Source organism: Thermobia domestica, chromosome 5, assembly GCF_964235325.1.
Source record: "Thermobia domestica chromosome 5, izTheDome1.hap1.1, whole genome shotgun sequence".
In the NCBI taxonomy this organism is placed as follows: domain Eukaryota; kingdom Metazoa; phylum Arthropoda; class Insecta; order Zygentoma; family Lepismatidae; genus Thermobia; species Thermobia domestica.
This window is the reverse complement of record NC_137458.1, coordinates 73,817,817-73,833,392: the sequence shown is the minus strand read 5'-3', so window position 1 is coordinate 73,833,392 and position 15,576 is coordinate 73,817,817.

Here is a 15,576-nt window from a genome sequence, read left to right as displayed (position 1 = left end):
GCTTTAGTGGCGTGTCTAAATTTATATACAAGGATTACATTGATTTTTTTTAAGTTCTTGTCAAAAACTGACAGACTTTTAACTGTTTTAACTGTCAACATCTAGTAAATGATCAGCGTAAGTAAATGGTTAACGAATTGAATTTCTGTCGAAGGCACCACTGTTCGAATTATCTCAGGTCATCATGATTGTATTTCAATTTCAAACCATATCCATTTCGATAAGGAAAATTTTCTACTGTGAAAAATAGAGATGTTGAAGGACGAGAATGATGGGGAATTGGAGTATGGACATGAGTTAAGACAAAGATTTACAAAGTTATCTCCTTGAATTGTTCTAGAATTGGTATATTCAGTTAATTTCACCAATTTTCCAACTTGTACAGGATCAGTTTTTTTCTTCTCATGTATAGTACGTGACGAAATAATGCATTATTACACAACTGATTTCAATGTCATCGTATAGCAGTCATTAAATAACACGCTCCAATCGATAGAGATGAATCTGAAAGTGTAAACATTTCTTCGTGTAATAACTCTACATCAAAATCTTTTTTTCAATACTCCACAGGGTAACCAACTATCTTCTCCTGAATGAAATGTTAAATGTTACATTGGTGGCCTCAATCTAGGTGTTTATGATACCAGGAAAAGTGCTGGACACGACCTAACGGAGTTACAAAATTCATGAAGACAAGATACTTTTAACATTAAAGTAACAAAATATGCAGAAAGTTGAATTTTAAGGAGTTTATTTTGCACTGAACTAATCCGGTCAACCAATTGTAACAGATTCCAGAAATTTCTAGATTTTAAAATTCCAATTTTAGTTTCCTTAGTATAAATAATTATATATACATATTATAACCTGTAAAGTGCTAATCATGTACCTTATAGTCGTTTTACGTAATTAGTCTCTTTCGAAAAATGTTGTAAGGTCGTTTCTCTTCTCGTCGTTGAGTTTTACTACTTATTATAACAATTCAAAAGTGTTGCCACTAAGGTCACTTTTATATTACTTTCGATAATATTTCACATTAAAAATCCCTCTTATTATAATATTACTTACGCCTTGATAAACTTCTTAACAAGCCTTCTATTTGTTAATGGATCACTGCACATTGTGACAGCTGGAAGTCTAAACTCCCATTCCTCACGTTTTCTGTTAATTGTCATTACAGTTGGATTATCTTGAAACTTTCTCCACGATTCCCATATAATCAGTACTGTTGCGGTTACACATACACCAAGCAATATTCCCCATAGAATTCTGTAACAGAGTTTTAAAATTATTGAATTTATAAAAACTAATTTTGTGTTATAAGAGAGTTATAAATGTAATAGGAGGAGCGATCAAATCAGACTTTAAAGTTCTTGATTACGTATAGTTGATAATTATGGTGTCTTAACCATACAACGTTATACACATTATACTTGAACCTCAATTCATCTTAACTACGATGACGAATCATAAAGTAAGTTACACTAGTTCGTCACGAGAGCACGATGTGTTTTGTAACTGTAACCAATACGGGGCAAGCTACATTAATTGCTGACATGTCCGAGAGGAAGGTTTGTGTAGTCTCCCCTCGGGTTGTGTGTGCAGAGCGGCAAGGTTCAATGGCGCGTCAACTCGATGTTCACTCCAAATTAGACGTGTGTGCAACGATCAGATTTCTAAGGGCTAAAGGGCTTAGTTGCACGGTCGTTCATCATAAAATCATTCCTGGATATGGTGACTGTGCAATATTTTGCCCAGGTATTGTAAAGTAGTCTGCGCAATTTGACGCCAAATGCACGGATCTCACGAACGAGTATTGCGAATGCAGGCCCGCAGCATGCAGTTCCCTTGCAAATGTTGACCGTGTGGATGGGATAGTTAGAGAGAATCGGTGCATAACACTGCAGGAAATTGTCAGCCTGCTGAACATTTCGTATGATAGCGTGGTCTCCACTCTTTATGGGCATCTTGGCTTTCGTAAACTGTGTCAAAGATCTGCCCTACGTCTGTCACCGATGTCCACAAAGGATAACGTTTCAAATCACCACTGTCATTTTTACAATGGGATTCTGTGGAAGACAACGAGTTCTTGCGGTGAATCATCACAAGGAATGAAACGTAGGTATGCCACTTTATCCCCGAATCAAAGAGAAAGTCGATGGAATGGGTACACACCACATCACCAACACGAATGAAGGCGAAGGTGCAACCTTCAGCAGGAAAAGTTATGGCGGCACTGTTCTTTGATATTGAGTTTCTGGTTGCACGAGAAATTTATGCCGCAAGGCAGAACAATCAAAGGGGCTATGTATTGTCAAACATAGTATCGGTAGCGTAAGGTAACTAAAGAAAAGGGGAGCTGAAAACTGAACGCCGATGTGACTTTGTTGCACGATAAGGCAACATCTCACACGGCCAAACATCCTAACTGCTGCGACGATTCAAGTGAGAGGTATGACAACATCGTCCATACGCGTACAGTCCAGACTCAGTGATTATCATGTGATTATCATGTGTTCGGTAAGCTGAGCAATTACCTGAAGATGACGATTCCGAAAGCAGTTATTGGGGAGATTGAAGCAGTTATCTCCAGGTGGTTACATAGCACTGGAGGTGATTTCTATGTATCCTGAATAGAAAAGTTGGTTGACCGTTACGAGAAATGTTTACAGTCTCTTGGTGACTATGTGGAAAACTAAACGTACAGTGTATGTTTTCATTGCCATTTTGTCAATGTGTAAGTGCTTTCATAAATAGCCATAGCTTGGAAGTGTAACTTACTTTTTGATTCCCTTTCGTACATATTACATTACAATAGTAATCATTAACTCCCAGAATGTTGTCTGTCATTTCATATTTTGTTAAATTCATTTTCAGCTAACTTGTAGATGTCTTATTGCCTAGTACTAACTTCAAATTGATAATAATGATTTACATCAAAATATAAATGTTCCATATACATACGATATATACATCAAAGTACCATGTAATGTATATTTAAAAGAGACTAAATAAAATCTATTATAAGGATATAAGGAACTTATTGCTTTTATTTTTTATATTTCTACATAAATGAAACTAAAATATGATAAGTACATCAATTGAAATCAAACTTTTATTATTGTGTAATGAGGATTGGATTAGTAACAGACATTGCATTTATTTCGGATTCTTCCAGAAACTGACGCTTATTGAAACTTCATTATTGAATTAAAACATAGGCTCTCCCTACTTTCCAACTTTACTTAACTGTTTAACTATTGCTCTATTCCTTCCTAGTTTCTCTCTGTTTCCGAACAGGCTCAATCTTGTCTCTAACAGCAAAATTCTTCAATCTCTAGTTCGATTCTTTCACCTTTTTGTTGAAACTGTAATCACGTGTGGTTAACATGGAAGAATCAGGAAGAGGACGCTAAGAAATCTCCTGGGCAGGGGCCGGAGAAAGCACGAACACTATAGATTCAAAAGTGCTACTCGATGCTGACTCGGGACAGACGAATACTCATCTAGCCAGAAAACGCAATCTGACGCAGGACAAAACATTAAATTCCAAGATGCCCCAAGACGAAATTTAACCGAGGCAATTTCTTCACTGTAGAAGAACAAAATATCCTCCTATGAACATATACGAGATATTTTCAAAGAGTATCTGACCTTTCATACATACATATATATATATATATATATACATGTATTCATACATACACACATGTATACATACATATAGATTGATAGTTAGATAGATAAAGATATAGAGATATATGAACAGGTGAGAGAAAAGATGTTAACATTAAATTATTTTTTTCTTAGATTAAACATGGCGGGTACATATTCCATTGAAGAACAAAGGACAGTAGCTGCAAGGATAGAGATTTTTCAGTCCCAATGCATCGTACAAGAAACATTCACGCCTGCACCTGGCGGGATGCTCCTTCACGTCTGACAATTGGTAGGATTTTCGAGAAGTTTGTAAGACGGTGTCAGTTCAAGACGATTGTTAGAGAAACAATGGTAGAAAGAGAATTGTCCGAACTGAATATAATATCATCCTCATCGAGGGAGCGATGGCAGCTATCCCAACCAAGTCCAAACACAACATTTCTCAAAGGTCAAGGTTAGAATTTTACACCGTGATTTAGCAATGAAGCCATACCACTTGAAGATCGTACAGCATCTCACAGCGAGCAAGCAAGCTCATATGAATGCTGCACAAATTATCTTCGAAATGATGAGCATGAGACCGAGCATTCAGTTCATGTTTTCTGACGAAGCAACATTCCACATCAGCGGTTGTGTGAACAAATACAAAAATGCCATCATGCTAGCAAATCTAGTAACTTCGGCGACCTGAAGCACCGCATCAGTCAGGTCATTGCTGCAACCTCTGCCCAAATGGCCCAGAGGGCCATACGGACAACAATGGCAGACTTCATAAGTCCATGGAGCGGGATGGGTTCAAAATTGAAACCCGTATCCAAACCCTTCCCCTTTAATTTTAGGTAAGTAAATCAGTAAATCCCCATTTAACGTTAACATATTATAGCCTCAACCTATCTATCTATCTAACTATATATATTTACACCTATAACTGCTATCTGAAATATACATCATTTCATATATCATAAAATTATCATACGTATATATTAGTGTTATTGGACTCACCGATCTCCAATGGATCGATTCTTCCTGAAAATATCTGGAATTCCGTGAACTGAAGTTTCTTCCAAGAATTTCCTTGTAACGTGAATCATGCTTATCAAGGAAGCTAAGAAATAATATATTTTCAGCCAATATTAAATACTTTTACCTATCAAGCAGTATAAACAGGAAAATTTATAAAAGTTATAAACTTATTAATCTATACTCAGTCACTCTAAACTGCAAGCAATAAGTGTTGAACTCATTTCTTGGAAAGGTTAGGAATGTTTTAGATTACGGTTTAATGTGGAACGTTATATATTACAAAATGTACCATGTTTACTTTACTATTGAAAAATGCTGTTCGTCTAAACTTGCACACTAATATCACTTTTCTTACTTTGTGCTGGTTATTTTTAATCTGGAAAAATTATATTAGCTTTATTCTATTTAGCATTTCTCATGGAGGCGAAGAAATTATTTTATAATACGGCAAACAACATAAATGCACCTTCTACTGAGGCAGGTGGGTCTCTGATTGTGAGCTTATCTCTGGTACATGAGATTTCTACTTAAGACCCCATGAAATTTGAGTTTCTATTAGAAAATAATTATACTCACGTCAATGTGCTGAATATATAAGGCAATGCATATAATTCTACTTATATTTGAAAATCCACTAGGTGTATTAGTTGTCAACAGTCAGGTGAGGAACGCATTACCCGTGTGATAGTGTGCGTTATGGAAACTCCATACTACATAATTAGTAGTGGATCTGAGTGTGCATTGATCTGTGATGATAATTCTATGATTTTCCGAATGTGTAAATCGTCGGAGCATTTTTTATTTCCCGCAACCGTGACTAAAATGTTAATGGTGTTGACGTGTCACTATTAAAAGCAGTCACTATGATAACAGCTTTTAAGGCTACTGATGTAAAGATATTGAGGAAGAATAACACTGCTCAGAGGAAAACTCAATGACAGGTATCATCGAGCATTAAATTGTATGTTCATTAAGAATATTCATGTAACAGTCATGTTACTGACGGAATAACTGAAGCAACACCTCCAGAATATATTCAGAAATCTAGTGAGTTTATCCTAGCTCGTCGGTGGGCTCTTGCTAATTGTAATCGTCATCCAACTGACATCATCAAATCGTCATCCAAAATCCTCAATGATTTCGTTTGCTTGCTACTCACGCTCAACGTCTTGTTACCTTTCGAAGCACCAAAGCTGGAAATCTTATATTACTTATCTTAGTTGTTGAACGCCCGTATCCACAGTATGACGTCATATTCGCCCTCTTACAGGTAATAATTCTTATTTTATTGTGCATGTGTTATCTGTGAGTGGTGTTGGAAAGTAACCCTTCAGAGATAGCTAACACTATGGCTACTACTTTATATTTGTTTCTGAGTCTTCAAATTATCTTGCAGCGTTTACTTGTTTTTCTTATAAAACTAGAGCCAACCCCTTACACTTCTGAAATGCCAACAACAAACACTATACTGTCCCTTTCACGCTTGATGAATTTGATTCTGCTCTCCGTGAATCGTCCAGTACTGCCTGATGACCTCATCGCATCTCCTATGAAATCTTGCAAATGAAATGAAAGAATATCTTTGCGCTGGACATCCCACGATTATGCCTGTTAGGCTAAAGGAGACGATGATCAAATCAAGTGAATAATGATGGAAGAATTGATGAAATTAGAAATTAGGAGGAAGGGTGAACACTCCGGGAAAACCCACTAGCACGATGTATTCACTACAAACTTAATTGGCCGGAAATCGAACCAGGTGTCCCACGCACCTAAGGTAAACGCTTTACTACTAAGCCATCGTGCCTCCTCTATGAAATTATGAGTAACCTCTCCAGTAATACACAACTAGCTTAGGTTGCACTATTATAGTCATACAATCGCATTTAGTTAGAGACATTGTTCAACCCCTTTTGGTTTCAGGATCTTGATCTTCCCGTCTTGAAACCACAGATAGTCGCTACTTGTCCCATGAGCTACAAACCTATTACTCTTATGACTTGCGTCTGTAAACTGTTCGAGCGCACGATAAGTACGCATCTGGTGTAGTATTATATTCTATATAACTCTCGAAAAGCTATCAGAGTGAAAGAAACTCTTCACTCAATCTCGTTCGAGGGGCTGGTTCGTGACCTTTCTGAACGTAGAACATCTTGTTCCTATTTTTTTGACTTAGATAAGACATAGATACGGTATAATTGACACCACATTGCGCTATGGTATATTGAAACAATTATATGACTGGTGTCTTCGTGGGCATATGACTCTCTATATTGTGAATTTTCTTCATGAATGACATTTTCGAAAGCGAGTAGGATCTAGTCTTTCAGCGCGGTTTGTTCACGAAAATGGTGTTCAACATTGCACTGTACTTATTGTCACGTTTTCTGCTATCATCGTCAACAGTGTCCTTTCGCACATCCAGACATATGTGCATGATCTGGTCTATGTTGACGATCTTGTAACGCTCCATGTTATTACTTGGCAACTTGAGTTGGTTCAACATCGCCTTGTTTGTTGGTCGTATGAGACAGGATTTCGCTTTTCAACTGCAAAAACTTAATGTATCCACTTCTACGACAATACACTTGCCCTATTGACCCATTCGAGTGTGTGGGTTTCATTCGTTTATCGTAAGTTGATACGGTCTGTTTCCTGGGTCTGATCTTTGAAAGTCGATTAACGTGATCACCACAGGCTCGTCCTATTAAGTATTATTGTTTTCATGCTGTGAATCTCCTTCGCGTCCTGTCCTACAGCACGAAATGCTGATCGTACTATTCTGCTTCCCTCACACCGAGCATAATTTATTCCAAGTTAGACTACGGATTTGTTGCTAATACGTCTGCTCTCTCAACTCAATAAGACAATTTCAAACATCTCAACATCTTGGTATTTGACTAGCTACTCTCGCCTTCCGTACTAGTCCTCTTGCCAGTCTTTATGTTAAGGCCAAATGTACCTTGGTTAATTTTCGTCATAAGAGACTCCTCCACAATTATTACGCGCGTGTGCTGTGGTTTCTGGCCAGTCCTGCAGACCTTGTAACTGCGGTTGTACGGATTTATTAGCACTATGCTGCATGTTCTCGTGCTATATGCCCATGGTACATCTGTGGGTTTGAGGGAATTTCCTTCTAAGAATTCTTGTTGCCCTCTCTCATCTTGCTTCGATTTAGTATTTTACCACATGACGGCTTTGTACACCAATAGTTGACTTACATTTATCTGTGCATTCGAATCAACATATCTGTTGCCATGTATATCTGTTCCCATTTATGAGTTTGTATTATTATTGGAGTAGTATCCCGCTTTTAACTTGTTTTAAACGGACGATTCTGACAATGGGAACTCTATTGACTGTGCTTTTGTCATCGACGAGGGCAGTTAAGAATTGTTTGCATCTTCTGTGCTCAGTATACAGGGTGTTTCAAAACAACATTGGCAACGTTTCTGAGACGATCCTGCCATCAAAATAAGACAAAAAGTATAGACCAACCTTGGTGCACAAATGATTCCTTTCGGAGTTATAAGCTGCCGAAAACATGAAAATATGAGCTATATAGGTCTATAGCTCCAAACCTATGCGACCTACTGAACTCGGGTAAAAACCATTTAGAAACTAGTATGTATCCTATCCAAATATCCAAGTTTAAGAATCCTACAGTGCTTCCGCAACTATTTTATAGATATAGTTGGTGATTTTTTCAAATAATATGCCCGTAGTGAAACTCCCTCTATAAAAATTGTTGCATGAATACCTCAGAATTCTGAAACATGTATTTTTGAATATCACACATATTAGTTTCTTAGCAAACTCTTGACCCGACTACGGTAGTCTAATAGTTTTGGCCCTATGGACATCTAAAGTTCATTTTGCATGTTTTCGGCAACATTTGTGCACCCAGGTTGATCTATACTTTTTGTCTTATCTTGGTGTCAGAAAATACCTTCCAAACTTTGTCGATGTTGTTTGAAACACCCTGTATACTGCTGAAATAACTGAGGTTAAGCTTGATCTCCACCTTACGCCTACGCATTCGCTACTTCGTGTGCTGGTTTGCACCGACTCACAAAACTTAGTATGATCCTACAATGGCTTCAGTAAGCACGCCCTTGTCAAAGATATTCTCGCGAGATGACATCAACTACAACAACAAGGGTATGTCGTTGTCTGCTGGGTGGCGAGTCATGTCGGTATTCGCAGTAAAGATCATGCTGACACAGCTGCCAAGCATGCCACATACGCCGCGGTTCGGTTGCTTTGGAGTACAATATTCTACGCTCAGATCTCTCTACTTATTTTCATACATTGATGTCCTCTTATTTACAAACAGATTGGGACCAGCCAAATGAAAAAAAACTTCACTCAGTTGAAGAGAGGCATACATATTCTCGCTCTCATTGTCAACATTAAGTCCTTGTGAGGGTTTGACTAGCAGACACTCTCATCTGACGCATAGTAATTTGCTACGTGGTTTGAATGTTAAGGAATGTATTGTCCCACTGAGAATTTGTCACATTCTTGGCGAATGTCCTGAACACTCAAACCTCTTTACACTTGATCGTGCAGTTGGCCATGATGTTGATATTGTTGAATGTGTACTTCCTTTTATACATGCTAGTAACATTACTTACGTTCGCTGAGCTTTTTTAGTCGTTGGCTTTTTTATTTATTCTTTCTGTATTTTTATATTTTATTCTACTTTTGTTTTTTTACTGTTTATTGTCACTATGATTGATACATATTGTAATTGTTACTATTATTACTATTTATTTTAAAAGTTTTATATTTGTTATTTTCATATATTTATTATTTTTTTTTTTACGATTTTATGTCTATTTTGCAGCATTTTGTCTTATTGTTATATATTCTATTAATTATTTTTTTGCAGTCCATGACTTTGAGCAATCGTATTGATCGTGATGGGACCAATACCCTCCATGCTGACATTCCTTTTGAAGTTCAATCAATCAATGAGAGTAGTAGAAAAATGAGGCTTCTGCGCCACTGACCCTCTACCCACTTTCTCGGTCCCGCCTGAAGCAGACAACGAGATTCCCAGTGCCGCCTGACACACTATGCCGGAAGACACAGGGAGGATACGAGAAATCGAGCATCGTGAACTGTCAACCCACGGTCTTTTACGACCTCCATTTTAGGGGTGAATTTATTCCCTTTTATGAGCACTTTTTAGGGGGGTTATTCGTTCTATTTTATGACCTCCTCCATTTTTACGGGGTGTACTCGTTCCCTTTTACGAGCATATTTTCCAACCCTTACGAACACATAGCAGAACATCATAACGAACATACATCAGAGCAGATTGAACTCGTTCTCTTTTACGACCTCCATTTTAAGGGGTGAATTCGTTCCCTTTTATGAGCACTTTTCCAACCCCTATTTTAATTAGAACACATAGAAGAGCAGATAACACATAAGACTACGTAACACACAGAAGATCAGATAACAGATAAGAATATGAAACATAGAAGGGGTGTATTCGTTCTCTTTTATGAGCATATTTTTCAACCCCTATTTTAACATAGGAGATAACACATAAGATTACGAACAGATAGAAGAGCACATAAAACTACGTAACATAACAAGGGTGTACTAGTTCTCTTTTACGACCTCCATTTTAGGGGTGAACTCGTTCTCTTTTATGAGCATATTTTTCAACCCCTATTTTAACATAACAGAAATGACATAAGAATACATAACTCATTCCAACACTTATTGTAACATAACGAGCAAGGATTACAATCGAACACCCACGGTCTACAGATAATCATTTTAGAGGGTGTATTCATTCATTCTCTTTGATGACCATTTTTTCCACCCTTAATGAAATTACATAGGAGAGCAGATAATACATAAGATTCGTTCCCTTTTATGAACACTTTTTAGGGGTGAACTCGTTCCCTTTTATGATTACTTTTTCAACCCCTATTTTGAACATTTTAACATAGCATTAATGACATAAGCATGTCCTCAAACTACTGACCATCGTGAACAAAGGTCAAACTCGAAAACGAAACAACATATCGAGGTGCTGTTTCCACATTTAGCAATTGGTCATCAAAAAAAGTACTGACCATCAAGGTCAAAAATTAAAACTCGAAAACAGAGCCACATTTAGCAATAGGTCATCAGGTACTACATGTCCCAAAATTAGTGGTCATCGAGGTCAAAGGTCAAAACTCGAAAACGGAGCCACATACTCAGGTGCTGTTTCCACATATAGTAATTGGTCATCAACTACTACAAGTTCCAAAATAATGACCATCGAGGTCAAAGGTCAACATACTTAAAACCTAATAACTCGACAACTGAGACACATATTGAGGTGCTGTTTCCAAATCTAGTAACTGGCCATCAACTACTACAAGTTCCAAAATAATGATCATCGAGGTCAAAGGTCAACATACTTAAAACCTAATAACTCGAAAACGGAGCCACATATTGAGGTGCTGTTGACACATTTAGTAATTGGTCATCAACTAGTACATGTTAAAAAAGTACTGATCATCGAGGTCAAAGGTCAAAATACCTAAAACCTAATAACTCGAAAACGGAGCCAAATATCGAAGTGGTGTTTCCACATTTAGTAATTGGTCATCAGGTACCACAAGTTCCAAAATAATGACCATCGAGGTCAAAGGTTAAAATACTTAAAACCTAATAACTCGAAAACGAAGCAACGTATTGGGGTGCTGTTTCCAAATCTAGTAATAGGTCATCAACTAGTACATGTTAAAAAAGTACTGATCATCGAGGTCAAAGGTCAAAATACCTAAAACCTAATAACTCGAAAATGGATCCACATATTGAGGTGCTGTTGCCACATTTAGTAATTGGTCATCAACCACTGCAAGTTCCAAAAATAATGAACGCCCAATGAACCAATGAACGCGAATAACTCTTAAACAGAGCAACGTTTTGAGGTGCTGTTTCCAAATCTAGTAATACGTCATCAACTACTACATGTTCTGAAAAACTGACCATCGAGGTTAAAGGTCAAATATTTAAGCTTTAATAACTTTAAACAAAGCCTATGTGACCTATTCAGTTTTGTACCAAGCAGAGAGAAGTGAAGAATGAATAAATATGACTGGCTTACTTCGAGAAAGAAAGCAACGATATACATTTTAACTAGCTGCGTATTTTAAATCATTTTGTACTATTTAAATAAACAATCGGATAAATTTAACCGGCTGAGAAGTTCAATACTATTTTGTACTCTTGAGTGAGCTTTCCAATTTTGTAGTAAGAAGGACCATTTTTTAAACTAACTCAGAATTTCATTTCATTTTGTAATACTCAAATTTGGATGGAGTGTTTAGTTTTGTACGAACCAGAAACATTTGATTGGATTATTTCCTTATGTACCAACTGAAAAAAGTGAAGGGCCATTATTCAAATAAACGAAGGAATACCAAGTGAAGAATGAATAAATATGACTGGCTTACTTCGAGAATGAAAGCAGAGATATTTCATTTTAACTATTTAAACAAACGAAAGGATAAATTTTATACCAACGAGAAATGCCATTTTATACCATTTTGTATTACTCCAATAAACGAAGGAATACCAGAAAAAAAAGAAGTAAAGAATGAATAAAATTTAGGTGGATTATTTCCTTTTGTACCAGCTGGAAAAGAGAAGAAGAGCTACTTTAACAAACTGAGAATTTATGTAACTTTTGAACTACTGAAATGTTCTATTTTTGTATCAATCAGAAAAACCCGAAGAAGGACCATTTTAACAAGCTCATAATTTCGATGTTTTACTTTTTATACCAACGAGAAAAAAAATGAACTAGCTGAATATACGAAAGAATAAATTTAAGTGACCTATTTAATTTTGTACCAATGAGAAAAGGCATTTTAAGTGGCTCAGAAAAAGGCGAAGAAGGACTACTCAAATAAACAATGGAGTATTTAGTTTTGCACCATTTTGGAGTATTCAAATAAACAAAGGACTTATAATTTGTGTCAACTCTAAAATCAATTAAACGAAGTAATGCATTTGAAAAACCGAAGTTGAGTATTTTATACCATTTTGTATTATTTCAAGAAACAAATGAATAAGCAAAAAAAAAAGGATCATTTTATATCATTTTATACTAGTCTAATAAACGAAGGCATAAATATGAGTGAGCTATTTAATTTTGTAGCTGAGTATTTTAACGAAAGAACAAAATTGTACTAACTAGAAAAAAACGAAGAAGGCCTATTTTAACTAACTGAGAATTTCTGTACCTTTTTGTACTATTTAAACAAACGATGGAATAAATTTAAGTGACCTATTCAATTTTGTACCAATGAGAAAAGGCATTTAACTGGCTCAAAATTTGAGTTGTCTATTTAGTTTTGTACCAACCTAAGAAGAAGGGCGAAGAAGGACTATTTTATAATTTTACTACTCAAATAAACAATGGAGTATTTAGTTTTGCACCATTTTGGAGTATTCAAATTAACAAAGGACTTATAATTTGTGTGTGTCAACTCTAAAAACGGCCATTTTGTATTATTTCGACAAACAAAAGAAAAAGCAAAAAGGACCATTTTAAACTATTTAAATAAACGAAGGCATAAACATGAGTGAGACCAGAGAAAAACCGAAGAATGTCCATTTTAACTAACTGAGAATTTCTGCACCTTTATGTGCTATTTAAATAAACGAAGGAATAAATTTGAGTGACCTGTTTTTTGTACTAACCAGAAAAATCGAAGAAGGTACCTTTATACTAGCTCAATGAACGAAAGAACAAATTTGAGTGTTCTACTTTTTATACCAAACAAAGAAGAACCATTTTGTACTAATCAAATAAACGAAAGAAAAAAGTGAAAAAAGATCAATTTAACTAGCTCAGAATTTATATACGTTTTGTACCAGCGTGAAATGTCTTTTTAACCAGCTCAGTAGTATTCAAATAAACAACTAGTTCAGAATTTCTGTACTTTTGTGCCATTCAAACAAATGAAAAAAACCAAGCAGGAAAAGAAAAGAATTTTTACTGACCAGAAATGGCGAAGAAGGATCATTTTATACCTTTATGTGCTATTTAAATAAACGAAGGAATAAATTTGAGTGATCTATTCAATTTTATACCAATCAGAAGAAAAGCAAAGAAGGGCCATTTTAACTAGTTGAGTATGTTTGTGCTACACAAATCAACAAATGAATAAATATGAGTGACCTATTCAATTTGGTATCAACAAGAAATACCATTTTAAATAACTCAGCATTTTATATCTTTTTGTGCTATTGAAATAAACGAAGAAAGCGAAGGAGATCCAATTTAGCTAATCAAATAAACGAAGGAATAAATTTTTGTAACCTATTCAGTTTTGAAAAACAAGCAGGAAAAGGAAAGAATTAACATTTTGTACTAATCAAATAAACGAAAGAATAAATTTTGAGTGGCTTAAGCAAAGGTCAATTTGTACCTTTTGTGCTATTAAAACTGAGTGACCTATTCAATTTTGTTTGCAATTAAAAAAAACGGAGAAGGTCTATTTTATGTACATTTTGTACTACTCAAATAAACAAAGAAGTACCATATTCTGCTACTCAAACAAACGACGGAATAAGCTCAGAATTTCTATACCTTTTTGTGTTATTCAAATAAACGAAGGAATAAATTTGTGTGACTTATACCAACCATGAAGGTCCATTATACCATTTTGTATTACGGGTGGTCTATTTCATTTTTGTAACAATCAGAAGAAAACAGCTCAGAATTTTATACCTTTGTGGTGTTACAATTTGTATATTTTTGTGTCATCCAGAGAACAATTTAAATTGACTCTTACTGACAATTCAGTTGCCAGAGTCCAATGTTAGTTATCTACAATACTACAAATTGATCCAGTTAACAGTTCAAGTTCTTCTATTCTTACACAATCAAATGCATATGCTACAGTGGGCTCAGTGTTCATTTACAGAATTAAATAATTGTTTATCTTTCTCTAAAAACATTTCTACTATTTTGTTGATATAATAATCACACTCTGTAATGTATTCATATACCAGATTAAATTTTTTCTCCAAAGTATAAGTGTTCTTAATATTACAACTTTTAAAATGCTTCTTTATATAAAGTTTATAGATTTTTTCTCTCATTTCACGTTTAATCAAGATCGTCCACACCTTTTGCAATAATTCGTAATCATATTGCAGCAAACAGTTGTGATCTTTTTCATTCTCATTATGTTTAGAACATGCTTCACATAATAATACTGAATTTGGTGTATACTCATTAAATAATTGTATAACACATGTATCACTAATAGTTTCACTAGTACAGTCACACTCATTAGCTTCCAGTTCAAAACAGGTAATATTTGAAACACTGTCATCATCACTTTCCGGGAGTATTTCATCATTATATCTATTATAGCGTCTAAAATAATACACTTCTTCTATTTCTTGTGTTGGATATATGATTCTCACTTTATCACGTAATTCATCTGGCAAATTGGGGTCAGACGGGTGAATTAACAGTATAGGTTTTTCATTTTCACGCTGAATTTCTTTTTCTCTAGGTGAAACATAAACATTCTCCTTGCTAGTCATTTTTCTACTCTTCAGCAAAAACAAATCAAATAAATAATTTTATATATCTACAATACAAGCATTCTATGCATTCTCCGTGTTTAATAATATGTTTCAAGCAATATAAAACATCATATGTATGTTCTATTATTTCCAAATATACTCCATAAATTTATATTCCATTATAATAAAATACATAAATGCAAAAATATATATTTGTCTCTTTTGACTTAGACGAGGAAGGAAAGTCTATAAATAATTGAATCGTTGAACAATAGGCAGTACCTTAGCAATACAAATGTTAGGTAACGCATTCATAACGTTGCTTAA